A 26,057-nucleotide genomic window follows, 5' to 3' on the forward strand; every position below is an offset into this window, starting at 1 on the left:
CAGTGCTGGAGACAGTACTCAGGAATTCCTAGCTCCCAGGCCTATCTTTGTCCCACAGAACTGTTGCCTTAAGAACTACGACATAGCAGCAAATAGTCTTAAAAGTTTCCATGAAGCATTTCTAGGTCATGTATTTTAATGCAATTGAAGTTCTGGAAACACAGCACTTCTCTTACCTTCTCTGAGCAGATTGGGATAAGGGTTGTTACTGCCCAGAAGAGCTGGGTATATGAGGAAATGGATGAGAAAATGGTGTGGTCAGTGTGATTTATCTTATTTCTTTGGAGTGTTATCTGGGATAAGAGAAGACATAAATCCCTTTGAGAACAATGTGATATAACTTTCGTCTTTACTCTTTCCCCTAAAAGTTACAGGGATATTAAAATTAATGAAGGAAACAATATTTGTTTGAATTATTTTACAACTTTCGTTTCTAATTTTTTTTACTGGATTTATTACTTTTTTTAACAAATTATTTTTAACCGAGTAGTATTTACTCCTAGAAACGGAAATCTGTTTGTGAGATGGGCCTTTATGGACAGTGCCCTTACTGGGAAACAGAAGCTCAGATCTATAACTCACTTTTGGCTTACATGAGAGAAAGGATGAGGTCCACTCTGCCAGAGTTGCTGCCTGCTGGAGCAAGAAGGATGAAGCTTCAATTTCCCTTCCTAGCTCAGATAAAGTGCAGATATGAACCAGTCTGGAATGAGTGTTTAACCTTGGGAGTATTTGCTATCTCTGGGCAATCTCTGTTTTCTTTGGGTTTTTTAAGTGGTTGGTTAAAGTTGGTGGTTTTTCTGTGGAAATGGGAACAGGTTTTGGAATCTTACAAAGACTGTGGAGGAGGGAACAATTGTTTCATTCAGTTTATTCAGCTGGGAGCACAGATCTGATAGGGATATTTTGGAAGGGAACACATTATAGTAGAGTTGCAGGACTGCCTTCTGAGGGTTCCCCAAAATATTGGGTACATTTGGAGAGTGAAATGCAGTTTTCAGTCTGTTACACGTGGAAATGATCTCCATTCTCAAATGAATGATTTCTTCCCTGTTCAGTTTTTACTGAGGATACAGCCCATGCGGCCTTCTCTGATTAGTTCTATCTCGGAAGTACGGGGCAATCACTTCTCCACAGAAACATGTTCTACTTCTTTCAAAGCCTCTGGTTAAATTTTTATCTAAGTCATCAGATTTAGCAATTTGTAACTGATCTAATCTCTCTGCAAAATCCTTGCTCACCGAAACTGTATCCAACAGCTCTTCACTGTAAACCTTGTTGTTCATATAAAAATAGAACCGCAAATTATGTCGGTGTCTTTTCTTTATTCTCTCTCTCTCTCTTTTTTTTTTCAACTTCTTATGACCTATCGCCCTTTCTTTTAACCTAAATCAAACAGATTTTCAGATTGGCTTAACAATAGCACTTTATGAATCATATCACCAATTGCCAGCTATCATACAGTGAAACAGCTAATAATGTATAATTAACATTATAGGCAAGTAATGAATCACATCATCATTTCTGACTGCCTACCACATTAGTAAAAAGATAGATTTAAGTAATCACAAATACTTTTTTATTTTCTTTCCTCCTTCCCCCAAAGTACTCTAAGAGGAAAAGGAAATTCCAGTTGTGTATGTAAGCTGTTATTTCTATCAAACCACATGATTCATCAAAATGATTGCAGTAATCACTTGCACAGGAAAAACCTAAGACAGGTAAACAGGTTAAGGCTTTCTGTAACATCATATTTACTATCAGCATGTGCATTCAAACAAGCAATTTGCTGAGACCAAGAATATCTATGTGCAGAAGGACTAAAAAATTCAGCCAAAAAACCACATTAATGTACCCTGCAATTTGGAAAATTATTAGAATTCACCTTGTTTAGCCCAGAGGAAAGGAGGTTCAGGGGGAACTTTCTTGCTCTCTACAACTACCTGACAGGAGGCGGTAGACACATGGGGGACGGTTTTTCTCCCATAAAAAACAAGCTGTAAGCCAAATGAAATGGCCCCAAGTAGTGCTAGGGGAGGTTTAGATTGGATAATAATTGGATTTCTTCACCAAAAGGATTGTCAGGCATTGGAACAGGGTGCCCAGGGAAGCTGTTGAGTCACCATCCCCAGAGGTATTTAAGACATGTAGATGTGACGCTTGGGGACATTGTGGGCTTGGCAATGCTCCACATTGGTAAAGGTACCAAAGGGTTAATGACTGGACTCTTAGAGGGCTTTTTCAACAGAATGAGTTCTATGATTCCAGGATTCTCCAGGCTCCAGCATGCAGTAGCTGTTCTCTAAGAATTTAACAAAGATAGTCTTTATACCTCCAGGTTTAGGTCCTAATATTTTTACCAAGTTAGGCCACATACTCCAACAGCCTGTTTCCCATCTTCTGTACCAAGCTACCATATACTTTTATGGCTTCTTTTCTGTTTTTTTTTTTTTCTTTTGTCCCAGTGTTTTTTTCAGTTTTGGCCAATAATTCTATCCAGATCTCAACATCAACATGGTGATTTTTCAGCTCGTTTCACTGAAAATAGGGATGATACTGTGAAAATCTTCTGTTCCTGCTCTCCTCACAAAGTTCACCTTTTGTTACAACTGGATGAAAGTCAGCAGAAGCTCTGCCAAAGCTGTTAATACATTCCAAACTGGCATTTGAGGAGAACCATGTCAATAAAGCCCTACATAATACATGCACTAGGTCAGGTGAAGAGTGTCTGCCAAGCAGTTTCAGTGACCTGTTTGCATCATTCAATCTGATCAGTGGAGGAGCAACAACTAAAGGTAATGATAAAGCTGCACAACATTCATTTTCACTGACCCTTAAGTGCAACCCAGGAACCCACCTTGTTAAGACTATTTACACAAGTTGAACAGATATTTACATACAGAGAATCAGGGCCTTTTCCCTCCTTCATATGGTCTCAAGAATGATAATGAAGATTCTTCAGAGTATGTATCTTCCCAACATCCCTCACATTTGGAAATACACTTATCTTGCAAGTAGGTAGAGAAAAAATCCCTTCTTGACAGAATCAAGGGTATTGAAATGAGGTTTTCTGTTTCAGTAGCAAATGTTTTTGATACCAAACTAACTTTCCCCCTATAAATTTTTATTGTTGATTTTTTTTCAAGTATTCTAAAAACATGTTAATGGGGACACTTTAAGATTTTTCAACAAACACATTTACGTATATTTTAGCAAAGAAAATAAAATAAGCTGTTTTCAGGTACTTTTGTTATATTAATATTCTAATATTTTTCTCCTTCATTTCTCCTCCATTTTTCACTTCTTCCTTCTTAGCAATTCTTCCCCTACCTTTATTTTTACTTAGGTAATGGAAAAAAAACCCTAGAAGCTTTGGATGAGGTTTACTGAGTTAATCATCATAGTCTCATTTTTTTGTAGTGGAAACACCTGCAGAAGGAAGATCCTCTGATTTAGCTCTTCCAAAGATGCCTATAGCTGTCCTTTGAATACAGAGTATGCCTATGGCAACCAGTGTAAGTGTAAATACATGAAGTTAAATGATAGCAATACCACCCAGAAATGAAAACTTGAAATAAACTTGATATACCCTTCTCCTTTGATACTTCCCCTCCCTCCTTTTGTAAGCCAGAGTATAAATGGGGATAAAAAATGTGGGAAGAACTTGAAAAATCACTGGTATTCAGGTTGTTAAAGAAAACTTGGGAACAAATACTTTTGAAGATTTTTAATTATTTTTTAATTTAATTTTATTTATTTATTTATTTATTATTATTAAATTTAGACGTTTTAAGATCCTAATAGCAATAAGAAACTCAAAAAGAAACTGCCATAAAAACCACTCAAGTGTGTAAATATAATTTCCACATAGCCCAGCAGAGGTGTGTATGACTGATTCCTGCACATTCACCAGCTAAAGGGCTCAAGCCGGAGCAAGAAGCGAGCTCATATTTATACTGAGTTTAAGAAGACTTGAACATATAAGACTCCCTTGCTAAAAGTTTCTATTGACCGTGTGGAAGACACAAAATCTAAAGAAAATGGGAAACAGGATCCTGAGTTGGTGTTACAGCAGCTGGGCTGCCGAACTGAGAAGCAGCAGGTCTGGATTATGACCTCTGTTCCCAGGCTTGTTTATGTATTTTACATTAGGCAGTCACTGAATAAAACAAACCTGGGAGCTATGCCAGAGGTTGTCCACACCCAAACAGTTGCAGAATTGGGACCTCGGTCTTTCCCACAGATATGTTTGTCAGTTTTTCCATGCAGAAAAAAGTAGAATTTTCTCCTTTAGTGTCATTCACTTTTTTTTTCCCCCAACAGCATTTGAACCAACATAAATAAGGGTGTTTATTTACGTTATTCTGTGAATTATTTTCCCCATTGGTAACATTTTAGATATTTTGTTGATATTGTTCCCATTTCCTGGGCTGTTTGATAGATATGTTGATATTATTCTCATTTCCTGGGCTATTTGTCAGATATGTTTTTCCTCTTAAACTACAGAGTAATTTATTGCTTTATGGAATTATAACTTCCAAACCCAAACTAACTCTAGTGACATTTTCCTTTAAGAGAGTCCTCCCACTCATTACCAAATTACATTTCAATGTGTCTCACTGAATTCAAATAACATTTCTGGTATTGGTCAATGTACAATTGAGTTGCCTGCTGGGAAAAAAAAAAAATCAAGCTGGTATAAGTGTCAATTTTGAGGTAATAATTATAGTTTTATGCAGTAACGTATTTATTATATTATCAAATTAATACACCTTTTAGCATGTCAGGGTCTGTGGGTAATTATAGTTTAGCATTGTGGTAATAATTTGTATGATTTATGTTACCTATGGAGCAGAACTGAAAGCCAAAAAGCTGTCTGGCATAATTACTGTTAAGAGGTAAGATCAACAGATATCCCCAGCCAAAAGAACACAGCCCTAAGGGTAGCAGACTCAAACAAGAAGTCACCTCAGGTATTTGCTTTGCAGCTTGCCTTTTCTCACCTGAGAGACGGCCCACCCACTATTCCAGGCTGCATTAACAAAAATTGGGTGCTTTTATGTTACTGCTTTCCACTGACCTTGAAGTTCTCATTTTAAATTGAGACATAGGAAAGTGGTAGAGAGGGACTCTTTGCAAGACCTAACTCTTCTGAAATGTGGAGAAAAGGGTTTTCTGTGAGATGAAAGTCGGTGAATTATTGTGGTTTCTCTATTTTCCATTGATTTGGGCACAGAAAATAGAATTTTTTTTTGTGTGCCTGTGTTCTTGCTTTTATTATTTTTTGTTCTAAGTGCTGTTCAAACAGAACAGAAATAGTCTTTACACGAAAAGTCTATGCAAAGCTAATTCTATACAGTTAAAACTTATTACAGTTAAAGCAGATTCATGAGTGACTTAGCAACTTGACTAGAAATAAGCTGAAAGTTGCCATGTGTTCCCCCCAGTTTCTGTGTATTTATGCAAATAAATGCATAGAAATGCAAAGAGTACCCTCATCTCCTTTCAAAGCTCCAGACCTCCTCTGGCAAACACTTTGCACTGTTTTTTTCCCCCCTGAAATAATGTTTCCATCATTTTTACAAAAATAGAAATATCTCGGGAACAATCTAAAAATCTTTCCACTAAAATCATGATCACACTGTCTAGTCAAAACTGTAAATGTGTCTTGCTTCCTACTCCCCTCCCTCCTCAACATCACCCTTCCAAATGGAAAATGAATGGCGTCGTATTCTGTGAAGGCTGCAGACTCAGGCCTCAGATGATGAAGGTTATGAACAAAGGCCAAGATCCACAAAGCTATTTAAATATGTAATTCTAATTAATTTGTATGTGCCTGATCCTGAAAACATTTATGTGTGTACTCAACTTTCACCAGCCCTGTGATCTTCCTGGAGTCAAAGGCATTACTCACCTGCTAAAATAGAGGTCCGTGAACTGAGGTTCAGTGAGGAAATATCAAATGGAGAAGGTCCTGCCAGCAAGTCCCTCATTCATTAAATTACAGAATGTCACAAAATGAGCCTGATTTTTGGGAGGAAGGAGTTGTTCTTTTCCTTCCTACTCTTGTGCCCCTTTATTTCTGGAACTCTGTCCTACTAGAGGGAAAAGTAGCAGAAAAGCCCCAGGTACTCACCGACCCTGTTCTACACTTTCCATGTCAACACCAATTGGCTGTGAAGGGGCTGAAACCAAGCCTGAGAGGAGGATATAAGGGTGGAATTCATCTCACCCAATGTTATGCATCAAAAACTTAAATGTCTAAATCTGAGCTAGGCTCTCCTCAGAGTCAGCAGAGACATGTGGGCACCTCCAGGGAGTGACTCATCCAGTCTATCTCAGGCTCCTATGAAGGGACAAGATGAATTACACTCTGGAGATGCCCATTTCTCCCCACGAAGGGAGAGCTTGGAGTGACGAGCTCAGACTTAGTTGTTTAGTTTTAAGATGTCCAAGTTAGGGCAGATGAATTTTACCTCAAAGGCTTGGAGTGTTTTCCTGAAACTCAAACCAGCCTTTTGAAGTTCCCTCTTCATCCTTATAGAACACAGGTGTGCCAATATCCAGTTTCTCATGTTTTTAATTCTATAGGAATAAAGTTATGTGTGTCTGTATGTGTACTTATATACTTTATGGCTACACTGTCAAGCTGACCTTCAGCAAATAATTAAAACACATTTTAATCCTGCTGCATAATGTTTCTGTTGGCAGGGACTCTGAGGAAGGTACTCTCTTCCCAGGAGGCAGCTGGTGGATTTCTGCCCACTGTGCCATCATTACACAACGAGTGGGAGCTTAAGTAGCTTTTAGGCCACCCTACAGCTTGATAAGGCTACTGTGTTGTATGGGGCTAATTAATATAAGACCTCCTTTACTTGGGCAACTGCTATGTCTTTATGTTTGTTTACCTCCTGCAACTACCTCATCTGATGAGTGTCATTAGCAATTGCCAATGTAGTAGTCATGCAACATCCCATGGCATGATCCTATTTCCAAGCTAGCCATTGAAGCTGTGAGGAGTGGAACTAGTTCTTAAATGTGTACTCACATGGCATGAGGTATCCATACTTTCAGATAAACCACAGTGATAGAGTTGTAAACAGTCTGGTGAGGCAGAAATTCTTCTGAACTATCAAGGAATTAGAATGATTTATCAAAAAGGCCCTATTATTGTCATTTCTTTTTTTTCCATGATTGTTAAATATCATTCCCATGTGTTTTCCATACCTAGAAGATGCAGAAACTTGAGTGCAGGCTGAGGAATTATGCCAGCGTGATGGAGCACATAAAATGGAAGCAGCCAAGTCAGTGCAAGTAATTTCACAAGTGATGCATGTGGATGACTCACACAGAAAAATGGAGCTGGCTGGTCAGGGCCCTTTTTAAAAGCAAACAAACAAAAAATAGTCAGTCTCAGACACAGAATCTGATTGTGCTTGACCATGCTAATTTTTAATGAAGCACATAATTATTTTGTTACCAGTGATGTTGCCCAGGCATGAGGGACTTTGAGGTGGTCTCAAATCAGGTCAAAAACCCTGTTCCATGATAACTGAGCTCAGGTGCTCTTTCTAACATTCCCTGTCTGTTCTGGGAGATAGGATGAGTAACTTAACCTTATTTCCTCAAGTAATAATCAGAATGATATGTTTAATGGGAATAATAGTTGTCTCACCTGCCTGACAGAGAGAAGGTGCTGGGAGAATTAATTAGTTTGTGAAGCACTTTGAAGATAAGTACTACGTTATTAATAAGTAAAACCCACTGCACTTAGATACAACTCGCAAGTGATTGTATTATATTACAGTGCTTAGATAACACAAAGATAGTTGCCTTAGAAATACCAATAGATGATAGAGACAGTGAGAGATAGATAACCACCAGATTTCTTGTGTTTTCATTTTGTCTCCCAATTTCTACCAGCTTAAGGATATTTAGGTCCTAAAAGATGTTCCAATAATGGAAATTATTACCTGTATTTTAAAGACGTCACAGGAGAAACGAAAAGCAGTGGGGAATGGTGAGTAAGTATGGCCCAAGAATGAAAACAAAATGACCTCTTCAGAGCTTCTTCCAACCCTGTGTAATCTTTAAAAATAGTTGATTAAACCCAACTCAGATCATCCAGTACAGCTCTGCTTACTGAGGTTGTCTACCCTGAGTAGGAGTGGAGTTGGGGAGCCAAGTGAATAGTGCTCACCTAAGAGCAACATTGAGAAGGTGTGAAAACTGGCAAGAAGCAGTCACATCTCAAATATGATTGAGTTACTGAGTGAGGAAGTTTAGTAACTTCTGGGTCAGCCATGGGATCCTGTGATGTGAATTATTACTCTGGCAGTGGAAGCTGCTGGATATTTTACATCTGGAAGACTGGCAAAATCTGCTTGGAGGAAAATCAGTAAATATGAGAAAACAAGTGATTTGTTCACACTTAGCTTTGATTGTCAAGGATGTCATTGGTCTGTATAGAATAAAAGTAAGTGGAAAGCTAAAATCTCAAAGGAGAAAGGTAAGACAGCTGTTGATAGTGAAGGCTCCTGATTCTGCCCTGGTTCCCTGACCCTTGCTCGTGAATAAGGAAGTCCTTCAGCAGTAATATGGAATTTTTTGTCTCCATGTGGCACTGCATTATCCTGCTGCCACTAAGAATTGCTCGTGCCATGTTTACAATATCCCCATTTTTATGCTAATCATGTTTCAGCTTTCCCATCAGATCAACATCTCAAGGTGAAGAATCAAAGAATCATGTAAGAAGGAAGGAACCAAGGTTGGAAAAAACCCCTATTGAGTCCAACCATGAACCCAGCACTGCCAGATGCACCACTAAACCATGTCTCTAAGTGCCACGTCTACATGATTTGAAAACTTCTAGTGATGGGGATCCTACCACTTCCCTGGGCAGCCTGTTCCAATGCCTGACCACCATTTCAGTGAAGAAATTTTTTGTAACATGCAATCTAAATCTCTCTTGGCATGCCTTGAGGCCATTTCCTCTTGTCCTATCACTTGCTACCTGGAAGTAGAGACTGACCCACACCTCACTACAACTTTCTTTCAGGAGAGAGAACTGAAGGACTATACGCAGTTGATGAAGTTAACTTCCTTTTTCAGGTGACATGTGAGACTTCTGAATCCTTCACAACCTCTTTTAATTTCTTAAAGAAAGAAGTCTTATATATATCTATTTGCATACATACGCATTAATTACATATATGTAATTAATAGTGTGAAACTAGTAGGCCTGCAAAATTGGCATGATGCTGGAAACACCCAGACCTGCATAGAGACAAGAGGGACATCTTTCTAATCCTCTTGTTCCTAAAAATCTGGAGAGAATTTTTTCTCTTGGCCTCAGCCAAGAGGCTTTTTCTTGGCTGAGAAGTGCAGGACCTATGACACCACCTCAGCAGCCCTGGCAGCACGCAGGAGAGGGCGGTGCCATACCCAGACAATGACCACTCTATTTTCTCTGAAAACAGGGAGACTGGCGATCATAAAAATCAACTGAAAGCCATTTCTTTTCCATTCTCTGCTGAATGTGAGGGTGTAGCTGCCATCAATGTTAATGAGTGATCATGTGCATCGGAAGAAGAACATCCTCTTTTGTGAAGGCAAGATGAAAGCCTTTTATAAATATGACCTACTGGTGAAAAAGGCATCTGTTCAGATCAAACCTGTGGGTTTATACTGATGGGTTAGATTTTTTTTTTTCTTAATACAATACATTTTGTTAAGAAGAAGGATTAAAGTATTTGCCAAAATGATTTGTGTTGACAAAATGGCTTAGTACATTTGGCAGATTTATTTTATGAAGCAGAATAAATTAAGGTGTCTCGTAAAAAATGTGGGTTATATCCAGTGAAACAATTTCAAGTATTTCAGAAACTCTATTTTTATTCACTTTGCAAACGTGCTTAGTTGAACTGCCAGTCACTGTTACATTTCCATTTCCAAGCAATTAATTAAAATCCCAAATCAGGTTTTTTCTTGATCATGCCAGCAGGAGTTGGTTGCCATGGTAATAGGACGATCAGTAGCATTTGGGAGGGAGGAGAGGGAGAAAAAAACGTTCTGCATTTGGGCTTTTATTATTGAAACATAAGTGCAGGTCTGGAGGAGCGTGTTGGCTCATCTGTGCCAGCCTGTGGCCCCAATGGTGACGACTGGAAGTGAGACAGGGTTCTTGGGATTATGTTATTGTCAAGGATATCATTTGGTCCAGTGTAGAAATCATTAGTGAAGCCTTTTCAGTCCTACAGTCTATAGGTTGCAACTGTGAATGCAGCTGATCACAGAGAGTTTCAGCAGTGGTAAGGAGGATTTTTCTATCTGTAATTGCCCACATTTGCGGAGAGCTATCACATGTAATGGGTTTTCTCCCCCACAGGCCTGAAAACCTTTAGATTTGAAGCTCATTTTCAGACAATACACAAGATCCATGGTGGTTTATAAGAGCCATTGCATATATAGGTTTAAGAAAAGATTAATGATCTATTTAGTGTGGCAAGGTTTTATGGGTTGGTGTAAGGGACAGTTGATTAGGAGGAGGAGAGCATATGGCAGACAGAGAAGGAGGAAAGGGGAAACAAGTTCTTCTCTGAAGCAGGCACAGAAAATGGTGTCCTTCCTGAAGGATGGAACAGGTCCAGGATAGGCTGAGCTTATTTGGGACACTTTTTTCAACCTGATCTAGTGCGTGGCACTCCTGTCCATGGCAGGGGGTTGGAACTAGATAGTGTTTAAGGTCTCCTCCAACCAAAGCCATTCTATGACTCTGTGTTATGATTCATTGGGGGAACAGCCGGTGATTTAACAGCCATTTCTACCACATGGAACCAAACTTTCTTCCAGCAGTAAGAAATGTGCCATGCCCATCAGATGCAACCCAAAAAAACCCACTGAAGGTGCTAGAAGTACTCCCATGGGTGTCTTTGGGCTTGGGGTCAAGCATGTGTGTCCAGGGACGCACCTGGATCAGTAGACAGTTCATCTCTGAATGCTAGTCTCTTTTCTGACTTGGCTGTTAAGATGCCAAATGTGTTCTACCCTTTGGTTTGATACATTTTATACTGACCACTTCATTACCACTGTTAACAATTCCTCTCTCAGGCCAGAGCCAGCTCTTGCCTCCGAAGTACCCCCAGGACTGCCCTTCCAGTGTGAAACATTTTAAGACAGTTCAGGGAATTTTGCTGCTCTTGAACCCTTGGTTAATTGTGTCTGAGTTGAACAGCATGAGCACAGTGATCACAGGTGTTGGGGGGAAATGGCATTTACCTTGTGCATCACCTGAGGAAAGGCACCAACCAGAAGCCAACAAACCAAACCCCACTCTGGTTAGCACAGTCACACCATGGGGTGCCTGAGAGTCCTTTCCAGCCTTGAGGACATGGACATGGAAAAAACCATTTCATCAGACTTTGGTGTTGCCATTGTTTGGCCGCTGACAGTGTGGCAAGGCAAGATAGTGCCAGAGGTTCCCTGGATCATTAATGCACAGGGACACAGTGTGTCACATATGGTGCTTGTTAAGCCCCCCATGAAATCAGGAGATTGGTAACAGAATTACAACATGCTTAGGGTTATAGGTCATACACCAAATTTCATCCTTATGTATTAGCTGGGAATTAATCTGAAAATAATTAGGAAAGAATCCAGTTATTAAAAAGGAAAGATTTTGAGAACATTGGGATTTCATGTCTTACTGCAGTATGAAATTCCCATGGGAGAGAGAGTCTGAAAACACTGCCTGATGGCCTAATGCTTGTGCTGGAGAGGAGAGTGACTTTATTGAAGTTCTTTGACAAGGTCCTCACTCAGCTGTCACTTCAGAAAAGCCTCACCTGACCCCGAGATTTGCTTGCCTTGTGCTTGTACTGTCTTTGTAGGGGCTCAGTGCGGCTGGGACCTGAAGGAGTTCAGATGGAGTTACAGAGGGAAACAAGGGATTTATTGAATTGGATATATCAATTTGCACTAGTCCAAACAAGTTGGGTTCAGGGTCCCACAAACTCTAAGGGCAGAAGGGCAAAAGTTGAGCTTTTGATCTTCTATATAGTAGGATGTAGCATAATATAATGATTCTGGGGGGTTCTCTGCCGTCTCAATATGGGAGGAGGGGATTTGAATTATTGCTTTTTTTGTCTTTTCCACTCTGAAGAACTTCAGAAAACTTTCATTATATAAAAAAAAATCCTTATTTTTATGTGCTGACCTCATTCTGTTGTTTTCCCTGGCATTTATCTAACTCTTTGCTGACCTCAGACCCCCATCTCACATCCAGACACCTATATATATAAATCTAATATTTGGGGGCTCTGGCATGTAGATTAAAATAGCTGAATTAGATAAAATGACTCATAACTTTACATCCTTGATGCCACACTTTGGAAAACAAGTGTCCTTTTAGGTTGCTTGAAGAAAGTGTCCATTACCATTTGAAAGCCCCCCATAAATCTGAGGTTTTCACATGAGTCTGGAAGACATTCCCTTTGGACAGGCAATTGGAGACCAAATAGATACTGGATTCCAAGTACACATCAGATGACCCTCAACACTGTGGGGTGTGTGAGTCAAGCCTTAGGTGACCAGATTAGACAAGATGCAGTTTTCGTATTGCTGAAATTTGGTGAACTGAGCCTCACCCTCACTATTTTTCACATAAAAGGTTTGTGAAATGGGGTCCTTTGTGAGAAGCCATAACTCACTGGCAATCTGAGACTGGCAACAAAAAGAAGTGTTGATTGAACCAAGCAGAAATTTCACTATGGTGAGATTTTCAGTCCAGTGATATCTCTATTTATATATATGTTCTTGTTTTTAATAATTTTTTTCAGTCTTACACAAAATACTTTATTATTCAGAATATTCTTAAATGCAAATATGTTCAAAAACAGATCAGTCCTGAGTACCAGCATTTTTAATTCTCTGCCCTTCTGTTCATTCAAATGCTACAGCTAGTCAAGCTGAATTCATCCTTAGAGAACCTTTGCTATTCTACTTTTTCTTCTGCTCTACAGCTATTTTTCAGCAAGAACCATAAAACTGCAAACACTTTTATTAAACCATTATGCCAGCACTGGTCTGCAGAAAAAGAGCAGTTGGATATTTCCCTGAATATTTCCAGAAGTCCAAATGTCCAAAAATGGATTGCAGGCATTCAAAGAGGCAGACCTGACTGAACAGATGCCAGAAGAGATTTGCTCACTAAGACAGAGATAGAAAGAAATTTATCACTGGAGAAATTACAGCAGTACTTTGACCACGCTACCCAAGTCATTGCAAGGTGGGCAATTCTCACGGTGAGCAGAAGATAAAGGAATGGCTCACTCAGCTAGAGCAAGACAAGATTGATGGAAAAAAAGTTTTAGATGACAACCTGAAAATGAAATTGATCTAAAAAGGGACATGCCTCAAAAGACTGAAATTTCCTATGTTCTCAGTAATAAAAAGCTATTAACAAAGCATTTTTAAGAGTATTTTATCTGGTATATCATGGAATAAAGATCTAGATATAGGCAGTAATTAAAGATCAACTTTGATTTTGATAATCCTTTTTAATTGCTTTTTTAATTGTGAAATTTTAAAACATTTCTGTGAAGTGCTCTGTGGAAAAAACGCTGATGTAGAGAGATTAACTAATCAAGATCGCTCTATTCTGCTTGAATAAGTAGAAAGGAACTTTGAGTGGGTAAGTGTAAAATAAATCTTCTAACTAATGTATGGCTCCATGTAATCTCATCTCACCTTCTGGGAACAATGTATAACAAATTAAGCTTGGATCATGAAATGTCATACAAATCTGGCAGTGAGATTTCATTTGGAGGGAAGAACTGCTATTCTCTTGGTTCTTAACAGCCATAGAAAATTTCAATTATGTGAGCATCTTGACAAATTCTACCTCCAGGGTATGGAGGATTTTTAAAAAGTTTTCTGTAACCAGCTACAGTGCCCCAAAGAACATTGACTGGTTTTACCATCTTGAGTTGTACCTATTTGCAGTTTGCCTCATGGATAAGAAAACAGCCTCAATAGAAGACGTGCTTATAAAGTAAAATACTAATAGATTAATGTTTTATGTGATGTAGTAAACATCCTCAAAAGAGGTGGTAAAATAACCATTTTAATAATAGCAAAGGATCTTGTTTTGTCGTCTTCAAAATCTAATAAACACATAAAGGACTGTGTTGCTCCCTCAGGACTGTATATACACTTAAAGTTGAACATAATTAGATCATTAAGAATGGAATAAATAAGAGGACAGAGAGAGAGGAATACAGAGTGAAACACTGAAAATCTCTACAAAAGGGATTTGAGTAATGATGAAGCAGATGAAGCAGCAGAGAAAAATTTTAACAGAGAAATATGTACATATGTACATTATATATACCAGATATACGTAGCAAGATTGGGTTTTCCATCTGATTCTTCTATTTCTTTTATATAGAATTGGTTTCATTAAAAGATCTGGTAATTGTATTAGATAGTGGCATGTGGTTGTTTTTAATAATTAATTCTTGCAGCCGTGAGAGAAACATAACTTAAGTCAGAGACAAATATGTTAAATCTGTATGAATTGGGTAAACCCTGGACATGTTTAAGACAAAAAAAAAAAAAAAAAAAAAAGGTGGGACAAAAGAATATATTGATAATCATGACTGAGAACTTGCAGCAAGCTACTTAGGCCTTTTGCCTCCTCATCAAGAACAGACCAGTGAAAGTTCTGCTTATGTGAGATTGCAAATTGGTGGTGCTCCAGGAGACAGATGTCATGATTTTTACTTAAAAGGTGACAGGATGACTTGGCATCACAGCTTGAAAACAAAGCAAATTCTCAATGTAAGACAAGAAGGGTTAATAATTGCAAAGTATAACTTAATAATGCACGAATATGTACATTTCAAAGAGAATGACCCACAGAAAGCACATGTAGAGAAAAACAGAGAAAGCTCTTTAGGTGATAGACAGAGATGGGCTGCAGCAAATAATCAACAGTCCCAAGGAAGAACCCACAGGAGGAAAATCCTGAAAAACTGGTGGTCAAAAATAGGGTTCATTTTGGACAAATTTGCATTAGCATTACTACTGTCATGTCTGCTTTCTCAGGGAGTTGTTGTGAATGGCCATGTAGTTGATCCTTTCAAAAAAGTCACAGAAAAGGAGTTGAGTGGTGCCTTCTATCCCTGTCCTGCTCTTCCATGTGTAAATCAGTTTTACCAGGTTCTACTCTTTTCCAGAGAATGGTTGACATGGTTTATGTCATGTGAATTCCAGTTTCTGAGCTTACCTACAATAAAGCAGAAATCACAACACTGTGACCCGTGGTTTGGTGAAGTGCTGGGAAATACATTGGTCCCTCAGGTTTGAGTAGGCAGAACCACCATAATTAGCAAAAATCTAAGTTCAGATTTTAAAAATAATGTATCCAAATTGTTCTCAAACCAGTTTTATTCACCACTAACTCAAGTATTATTCCATGTGTGTCCTGTAAGCAGACATAGAAGCCACTGACATGGTGAATTCCAGCCTCTCTTCCTTGAATCCCAAAGACTGTGTCTGATGAGTAGCTTGGACCAAATTGCTAGTGGTTGGTGAAGATGATCTCCCATTCAAGTATTGCATGTAGACTCTTAATAAAAACAAGTGTAGTATTCTGCAAGCAAATAAACTTACACCAAACCTCAAATATCGTAATTATTTAAAGCACCAGCACACACTTTTAGTTTTCATTGGTAAAATCAAGAAGCTTTCATTATTAATTAAGCAGCTAATTTTCTCTTGTTGTACGAAAAGAGGGAGAAGCAGCTAATTGCATTTGAGACTCCCTTCAACATAATTAGATCCAGGCAAATTGATAATTCCCTTGACACCAATGGCATGCATCAGACTAGTTTTAAAGCAATCACTTCATTTGCGAATATCACACCTGTAGTAATTAGGCAAATTTTTCATTCTCCTAAGGAATTATTTGTGTAACACAAGGATTACCTTGAAATATGGACAAAATGAAAGACCATTTATAAAAATAATTATATCATCGCCATTATTAGTAATAATATATTCTATTTTAATTTTCAAATATAAACATAAATTGCAATGACAAAAATTATATTTAGACTATAATATCTAGGAAAATAAATTTTAGGTCTTGGGATTCAACTACATTTGATAGCAGTAACTCCATCATGAGAAGTTCTTTAAACTGAAAATTGATTCATCAACTAGAGCAACATTAATCAGAAATTAATTTTTAAGATAAGTGTTTTTCTGTAAATATAAACAATTGGATTTTATCATTCCTGAATATTTTTTTCTGTTTTCTTTAATTGGTTTTTAATTTTTAATTTATTGTCTATATGTATACTGTAAGTATACAATGTAAAATAGAATGTAAAATTAAAATTTTGATCAGCTTAAAATACATTTTTTTTCAGGGGGGTTTTCTTTACAGTTCAGAAAAAGAAATTTATTCCTTATTTAAAAGAACTTCATTAACCTTCAAGTTAAAATACCTCCATGTATGTGTGTGTGTATGCGTATGAAGAGAAAGACGGAGAAAAAATTCTAATGGCAAAAAAAAGACATCCTTATAAGCTTTTAACTGTGACAAACTCAGTTGTACATTTGAACTACAGCTGAGTAAATTGGAGGATAAGTGAAGGTCGAGATGTGTTTGGCACAGCTTAGTGCACATCAAAAATTGCAATTCCTACTGGACTTCAGAATTTAGGAATTTTTTGATAGGTAAGATATTATCTACCTCAAGAGGTTGGTGCACTGGGTCCCCAGCCCTCACCTATCCCGCATGGTGGCAGGACCCTGTCCAGATCCACTGGACCCTCTCCTCCCATGTCCAGATCAAAGCCACCTGCGATGGCAGGTCCAGCCACTCCTCGTTTATTACCTTACAGGGCACACCCATGAACACCGTCCCCTATTCCTCATCCAGGAGGGGAGAAGAAGATGGAATGCATGGATTCTTCGGTGAAGAAGACCCTGCATCCCTGCAGTCCAATCAAGCTGCAAGTTGACAAAATGCTAGTATGGACATGGTTTCACCTGACAAGTATGTTTCAAGAGATATGTGTGTTACAACAGACTGGTCAAGTATTAGGAAAAAAGGACTCAAAGACAGGTATTTTAATATGGCCAAAACAGATAGTATTGTAATGCTGCATTCCAGACAAAATCAAAATCCTCCTGTATGGTAACCTATAGATCATCAAGTTATCAAAGATTTAATGGATGCAGTAAAGAATCATGGACTGGGAAGTCCATACTTCAAACAACTTTTGAGAGGCACATTTAACAATTATGATTTGGTACCTTTTGACTGTAGAAGTATTGCCTTGACAATTTTTACAGGTGCACAACTCCTGCTATGGGATGCAAGATGGAGAAGAGCACTTTGTGAACTGAGAGAAAAATATGCAGGAGGACCACATGCAGCTCTCACATTAGAGCAATTAGCTGGTGATGAACCTCATGCTACGCCTGCAGATCAGGCAGTGGTTTTGCCTCGAAATCTGCTTATAGATATCAAAGAAGCAGCGCAAAAAGCAATCTTACAAATTCCACCAACTGGAACCCCGGAAGGTGTTTACACAGAAATAAAGCAAGGTCTTGCTGAAACTTTTACCTCATTTGTCGATCATCTCACGCAAGCCTTGGACACACAAGTCAGTGATGAAGCGGCAAAACCACATCTGCTACAAGGTCTTGCTTTTGCAAAGGCTAATGCAGAGTGCAAACGTATAATCAGTGCTATACCTGGTCATGCAACCATAGCTGAAATGATAGAAGCCTGCAGTAAGGTGGGCGCACCTCAGCATGTTACAGCAGTCCAAGCAAATGCTTTTGGACAAGAACTTGGAAAACTTCTTAAAGAGCAAGTTGCAGCGCTTCGTTCAGATCTGCGACGAAGTAACTCCACAGAAGTGATGGCAGCAGAACTCTCAAGAAGGCCATGCTGCAGGTGTAGAAAATTTGGATACATCTAAAGATTTTGCCCTGAGTCTGCAGAGAATACAAGAGTACTGAATCACTGCACAAGATACGGCACTTAGAACCTGCTTCAACAATCTGCAGGATCTACAGTAGCTCTTAGGAAAAATAAATTGAAACAGGACAATTTTGGAGAACACAAACGATGGACTTGCTTTAGTTTTTGACTTGCTAAGAGGAGACTTGCTAAGAGGTGACATCATGTCTCCCAAGACTCTTACTCCTGAGACTCAAAAGGCTCTTGAGAATGGCAAATGCCAAATGCTCATTTTTTGGAAGATATAAAAATATCCATCTGCCAGTAGATCTATTTTCTTATGCGGTATTTGCTTCCCTGCATAGGGGAGAGACATTAGAACATGCATGTCAGCATTTTCTGCAAGCATTTGCATCATCAGGCGTACTTTAAAAGATAAAAACAAACAATAGTCTAGCTTATATAGCAAAAGAGCTACATAAATTTTTAATGGGTCAGGGTGCACATTGCTTCTTTGGTATTCCTCATTCTTCTACAGGGTAAACAATTATTGAAAGAACACACCAAACTTTAAAATCCCCTTTTGGTTAAACAAAAAAAAGGGGGGAGGCAGAGGCTACACCTCAAATGTGCTTGAATAAAGTGTTGTGTGTTTTAAATTTTTCAAACAGTTCTTTTGCAGAATCAAATTTGCTTATAATTAGACACTTTCCAACACCATATAGGCAAAGTTAAAGGCAAACCCTTTGGTTTAGATCAGAAATCCAGAGATAGGGAAAATTGAAAGTCCATTTCAACTAATAGCCTGGGGCAAAGGGTATGCTTGTGTCTTAACAGGTGCACAACTGAAGTGGATTCCAGCAAAAAACATGAAACCTTATCAAGTCCAGAAACAAGCAGGAATCGGCTCCGGGAACAAGGAGGTGAGCACACAGATGTGAATCAGTGTCAACACTGCTGTCGATGCCACCGACATCAGTTGTCTTTCTGTGCAAGAACTGTGGACTGAGTCTTATGCAAAAGTGTGGGAATGTTAATGGTGTAAATTTTGTATGTAAGAGTGTGGTAGAAGTTCTGTTACAGATCAGAGATTACTATGTGGCATAAAGCTGTTGAGCATGAAGCTCAATCAGGTATTACACTTGTGCCTTATCATTTCACTGATTGCCTTAAGCAATGCAGCTTTCCCAGTGAAACAACCAAAAGAAAATGTCTGGGAGACTTTGGCCAATGCATCAGGCCTAGATACCATCTGCCTAACTCATCCAAGACCAAAGAAACCATTTTCAACGTGTTTAGTCGGTCTACCAGCAGACAAATGGCCACCTTCCAAACATGCTAGTCTAAAACTTTCACTATTCGGTTCAAATCCAGTGGAAAGTTGGGATGTTTGGACCAAATCCCTTCCAGAGGCTCCTTACGAACCTCAGGAATTGGAAATTCTTGGTTCAATAAAGATGGAGTTTTGTGTAATATTCAGTTCTCCAGGGTTGAAACAAAATAAAGACAAGATAGCAGATGTTACTCCAAATTACAAAATATATAGAAATGCAACATCTTGGTGCAATTCAACAGTAAAGATGAGCACACCGTTCAACCAGGATCCACTACAATTACCGTGAGGGATGTCTCTCATTTGTGGGGACAGAATTTGGCCTGCAATCCCCTCAAATGTCAAGGGCGGTCCACGCAGCTTTGGAAAGCTTTCTTTGCTAATGCCTAATGCAAAAAAGATAAAAGAACAGAAGAGTAGGGAAAAAAAGATTTGTTGAGCAATATAAATCTGATTGTAATGACAAATTTGTAGCTTGGAATTTTGGACAAAAGTTTTCTGCAGCTCTCCTTTTAGCTGGTGCTGCTGCAGGAGCAGCCTTAAGACAATTGGATCAATTGGGCTGCTGGCTAAGTGAGAACTCTCGTGCTGTCTCTCTTACACTGAGCAATGTGCTAACTGATGTTCAGAGTGTAAGACAAGAGACTCTGCAAAACAGAGCAGCAATTGACTATCTTCTATTAGTGAACAGACATGGATGTGAAGAATTTGAAGGTATGTGTTGTATGAATTTGTCGGATCATTAGAAATCCATCCATGAAAGTATATGGCAATTAGAGGATGGAATAGCTAAACTTGGAGAAGAAAGTAGATCATTGTTGAACGATTTGTTCAATTGGTTTGACCTTATATCCTTATGGAGAAAAATTTTGAAGATAGGTTTGTATGTTTTAACTATTGTTGTAATTCTTTTAGTATGTGTGCCTTGTATACTTCACTGTGCTAGACGAGCCACGGACAAAGCTGCCAAGGAAGTGTTTTTGGTTCAAACAGGAGGGGGAGGTGTAGGAACCCAGAGTGATGAGAATATTTCTCTGCCAGTTTTTAATGGTTCTTTCCCCCCTGAACAACACTGTTTTAACCTCCAACCTTGGAAAAAATTACCAACGGTCAGACAAGAACTAGAAAATACAGTGGTGTGAATTAGGTGATAGACTACTATGTAAGATTGTCACAAGGTGAAAAATTTTAGAGGTTTTGGGCTTCTCTTTTTAGTAAATAGATAAGAGTAAAAAGTGTCAAAATAGAGGATTGTTGTTCTCTAAACCTTCTTCTCCTTCTTCTACTACTCCATGTTCTGCAGTAAAAGTAGTTTGGAATGATTGGATAGAGAATTCTGCAGCTCCTGCCCGTGTTACTGAATAATTGGTAGAAAAGTGAAAATAATATACGTTTTTAGTAACTATTGGTTAAATTATCTTTAAAAGGCCATATAAATCTTGATAATTAGACTTCCCTCCTGCTTTCTGTGCTCTATGCTGCACCTGGGTCATGCTAGTGGCTCTGTTCCTCTGATAAGACTTAATAAACAACTATCCGTCAGCACTGAAACTCAAGGAAAAGTCTCGGTTTATCTTTGAAACTCCTTGCAAGGACTATTAGAAAATTCTCTCCCATCAGGAGGGATTTGATTTATAGCACGGTTCAGTGTCACTTGATAACATATATGACCATTTTTAATAGTAGTCACAAATTGAGGAAAAAAAAGTAATTATTATGGGTGTATTATCCTGTACTGATGAACAAAATTTACCAACTGAAACCCTCACCAATAAGTAGAAAAATGAAAATAAATACCTGTTAGTAAGTGATCACATTATTTCCACCAAAGATATTACATTATCTAAATATTGGTGTCTGGGGAAACAGCTTGAGTAACAGAACTGATGCACAGCAAATTCATTCCTGTATCTAGTAATCAGTGCACGTCATGTAAGTAAATAATACTCAGTCCGTTTTAGCCTGGTCTGTGTTCTATGACAATCTGACTTGGAAGAAATGGTGAAGTATACTTTTCAGGGTATTAAATGTTGTTGATCCATCAATTAGATTTTTACTATTTCCACCAGCCAAGAATCCACAATTCCAGCATTATGATAATATTAAGTCAAATATATCCCCGAAATAAGTACCAGTGAGAGAAGAAAGCTTTTGTGTGTTTTGTCTTTTTTTTCATAAGTCATTTGAAACTATTAACATTTATAATGTCTCCAAAATGCAATAAAGAAGACAAAAAGAAGAACCAGATGTAGAAGATTCTCTGGCTTTGACAACACAGAATTTACACAAAGTTACAGAAAAAAGAAAAGGTTTAATCTCATGGACTTCAAATGAACAATAACTAATGTCACCTGATAGTGTTTTGCTGATCTCAATGGGATTTGAAGTAAGCTTCAGGAAAAAAATATCTTAAAGCAGTACAAATACGAAGAGCTTTCAATTTAATGAGAAAAACAAAAATCTACCAGAATAAGTATTTTCAGCTTGGCTTAATCCAAAAGAATTTCTTTTCTTTTTGTGTGTGAAACAATTCTATAGTTTTAGTGGACAAGTGTTTTGTCCAATGCCTTATGCTTGGCTTGTTTGTTATTTATCCTCCTTTTAAGATTCTTCCCTGATGCAAGTTAATCCCTTTGTGAAAATGCCATTGTGAAATACAATAATAAGATGATTTACTTTACTTTTTTTTTCTTTCAGTTCCTTTTCCACTCCCCACCTTATCCTCCCTGAAGTTATTTTAAAATTTGTATCAAACAACATGATTACTTTTGATTTCTACAGAAGTTTGTTCTATTCAGTGAGGTTATTACTTCCCATATATTTTTCCTTTTTTTTGCGTAGACCCCCACACTTGACTATTTATCAAAATCATTGTGTTCAATGAAACCAGAACTTTGGGATAGGGTGGAGACCATCTCACCCTAACACCAAGTTGGGGCACGGCCAATGTATCTACTCAGACCTTAAAATCTGGAGGCATTCCTGAGTTTAATAACATCTACACAGCCAATACATCCCACCTTTACCACCAAGATTTGAGTCTCATAAGACAGGTCCAACTCAAACTTATCCCGTAAATATAAATACAAGCTTTGCCACAACATGTTTCACTAACACAAAACAGCCTCCCCAATCATTCATCACTTGCAATGATACACACAGGTGCTGAAGTGAAGTGCAGCTGTCGATAAAAGCTGATGCCAAATTATTTTCCTGAGGTGAGTTGGCTTTCAGTTAGGCTTAGTTTTTGTTTTCTTCTCTTTTAATTCTTTTTATTTTTCTTTTTTTTTTTTAAGAAAATGGGGAAGAGGCGAAGGGGTGGGATATAAAATACTTTTTTCCCTTTTCTTTAAACAATTTTCCGTAATATTCTTTTTATCATAGCAAATGCTTCTGGTCACTCAGTAGTTTGTGAGGCTGCATTCACACTATGAAAATATGTTGCTGTTCGAATGTAGTGCTGAGAATCTCAGATTAAAACTGAAAGATTTGAAAACACTAGATATAACTTTCATTCTTGGTTTTGACTTTCCCCCCCACTCTCTTCTGTATTCTACATTGGGACAATTGTTTTGAAATTTGGAGGAAAAATGCGGATGTCCGTCTCCACATGTATGATGCCTTCTGGGCCTCACCAAGAATGGAAAGAATATAACCTGAAGTCTTTTTCTTGTGAGGTCTAGAACTCAGCCTCGTATTTCCACAGTCCAGACACGTGTCATAAACGAATGGAACTGGCTGAGTTCCTGTGACAGTGACAGTACGGAGGCAGGTGTTTCTCTGAACTTCCCATTGAAGTGCTTCCATTTTCTATAAATAATTAAACAGTCATTAAGGCAAAATATGATCTTGCATGTGATCTATACAGAAGCATTAACTGCTTAACCAGTTTGTCTCTTTGTTCCAATGAATATTTAATTATTTAATATTAAGTGGGGACAAATTCTCCTTGATTTTCTGTACGGAGCAGTGTTGTGGTTTAACGCAGCAGGCAGCTGAACACCACAGAGCTGCTCATTCACTCCTCCTCTGTGGGATGGGGGAGAGAATTGGAAAAAGGGTGAAACTCATGGGTTGAGATAAAATTTAACAGGACAGTAAAAGAAGGTGAAATAACAATGATTATAAGAGAGTATAGAAAACAAATGATACACAATGCAATTGCCACCATCTGTTGACAGATGCCCAGTCAGTCCCCAAGCAGTAGCTGCCACCCATTTTGCTAAAATACCTCAGGATATAATGAATTTGTTCATATTTTTTCTCCAATTCTCAGTCCAGAGAGAAAAATCTATATAATAAGATTCAACTAAGCATTTCAATCTTAAATGTATAAAGTCAACCTCTATTTTTCAGGTAGTGAGTAAAAATGGTGTACCAGAGTATACCGATAGCCATAATATTAAATTAATAATAAAATAAAGTTTTAGTTTTGCAATGAAGATGATACAGTCAAAGCAAAGTCTAATGAAGGAATATTGAGTCCTGGAAGTCATATAACTCCATTGACATGAAGAATTGATGCATATAAAGCCAAGAAGACTCATCCACTTTATTAGTTAATTCAGATTATTGGCTAGTATACAGGTGGGAAAAAAATCCTGAACAGCCCCAAGCTATGTCAGAAGAGATTTAAACTGAATATTAGGAAAAAAAAATTCTTCATGGAAAGAGTTGTTAAGCCTTGGAACAGTCTGACCAGGAAAACAATTGAGTCACCATCTCTGGAGATATTTAAAAAATGGGTAGATGTGGCACTTGGGGACGCAGTGGCTTAGTGGTGGACTAGGCAGTCTTAGGTTAGTGATTGGACTCCTTGATCTTAGGGGTCTTTTCCAACCTTAATGACCCTATTACTGTATAAAGGTTCCTGTTTTTTTCTGCCTAGAGCATAAAATTGATCCCCAGCAAGGGAGGGCTCTTCTGCCAGTTGTCTCTTGTTAAAATATTTTGGATATGTTTCTCCTCATTTCTCTCTCAGCTGGAAAAGGTGCCTGCAACGTCTCCCATTTAGTAGCACATCCTGGCTAGAGTCCTCAGAGGCTTTTGTTTCCCTGTTAATTGAAGACTTTATTTGGAGATTGCCAGAAGCCGGCACTATTTCAGGAGAAGCCGGTGGGCCGCGGCATGACACAAGTGGCTCCCAAAGAAGGAGGGTTATGGCCCTTCCTCCCTCACATAAGAGTAATCCCACAGAACCCAGCTCCTGCACCCGTGAGGGTGGGAATCTGGCTGGCACATCCCAGCCTCTGACTCCTATTAAAACAGCGACAAAGGCTCCCCATCCCGGTGTGCCAAGTGAACATCCAAGTGCATAACAATTCAATCCCTCCTCCCTCCCAAATTGCTAAAGCAGCTAGAGACAACCACTTCCATGACCTTGTGAAATGTCTGCAGCATTGCAGAAACAACCAGTTCCTCTCTGTAGTAGAAGAAGAGGAGGTTTTTTTGGAAGGAGGGGTGTTTTGATTTTATTTTCCCACCTCGCCCTCCCTCCCTCTTTCCTTGAGCAAATCCCCATAACAAATAAAGTTACACTTCAAGACTGGATTACGCAGACTGTTAGGTTTGCATGCCAATGTTTACTTTAAGTTAAAAATGATACTTCTGAGAATTCAAATAATATGTTTAAAGTATTTCCAGGCTATTGCTTTGCTTGTATTTGTTTTGGCACTGTTTCCCTCCACGAGTATGTCAGTTTTGAAGGAGAGATGAATGCTGTTCAGTTACAGCCTTTGCCTATTGAACATACATTTAACATCTGTTGACTTTGTTTATGCGCAGTTTTGGAGGGATTCACGGCAAAATTAAGAGTACTTGCTGCAGAGAAATTTTGTTGATGAGACTTTTCTGCTTTCAAGGCAGATATTCTGGGATGGCAAATAGTCTGATGGGGGTGTAGTAAGAGCCCACAACACTGCTATTCATAGATCAGAGTGAAGAATCAGAATAGCCCTTTTTGACCTCAAAATCTATAAGATCTATCAAAGGTTTCTCTTCAGTTTCTTTATTGTAATAACTTGTCTGGGACTCAGATAAGAAGACTACGGAATGCCTGTCTCACCTGACATCTTCTGAAAGATATTCCTTTCCATGAGTGCCTTTTCTCTGAAAGCCAGCTTGCCTGATATCCCTAACAACATGCTGGATCCTGTACTCTCAGCCTTGATTCAACTTCTCCTGAGGAATGCATATCCTGTGGCTGCATACACCTGAGCTGGCTCCTCACAAATTACCCCTAGAATCAGACCTGAGAGGAGATACAGGCCAGGAACAGCTGAGCTGACTTTATAGGTGTGCATTTAGAGCTTATCAACTCAAGCTGAAAACAGCACAAACATGGCTGTGGCTATTGATACCTGGACTGAGGCTGCATAGCAACAGCCAGAATTATCTTGGCATGAAGATCTCCCTAACCCACTCTGTTGCATTTGTAGGGACTTGACAGACCTTATTTTCTTTTTTTTTTAGTCCATTATTTATGGCTGGAAGACAGGCTTAGAGGGCTGGGGTTGTTGAGCATGAAGAAGAGAAGGCTTTTGGGAGACCTCACTGTGGCCTTCCAGTACCTTAAGAGGGCTTATAAAAAAGAGGAAGAGTGACTCTTTATATTGAGAGATAGTGACAGGACAAGGGGAAATGGTTTTAAAATGAAAGAGGGTGATTTTAGATTAGATATTAGGAAGAGATTCTTTACTTCTATTGATAGTGAGGCCCTGGCACAGGTTGCCCAGGGAAGCTGTG

This window comes from Aphelocoma coerulescens, chromosome 1A (genome assembly GCF_041296385.1).
Source record: "Aphelocoma coerulescens isolate FSJ_1873_10779 chromosome 1A, UR_Acoe_1.0, whole genome shotgun sequence".
NCBI classification, from domain to species: Eukaryota; Metazoa; Chordata; class Aves; order Passeriformes; family Corvidae; genus Aphelocoma; species Aphelocoma coerulescens.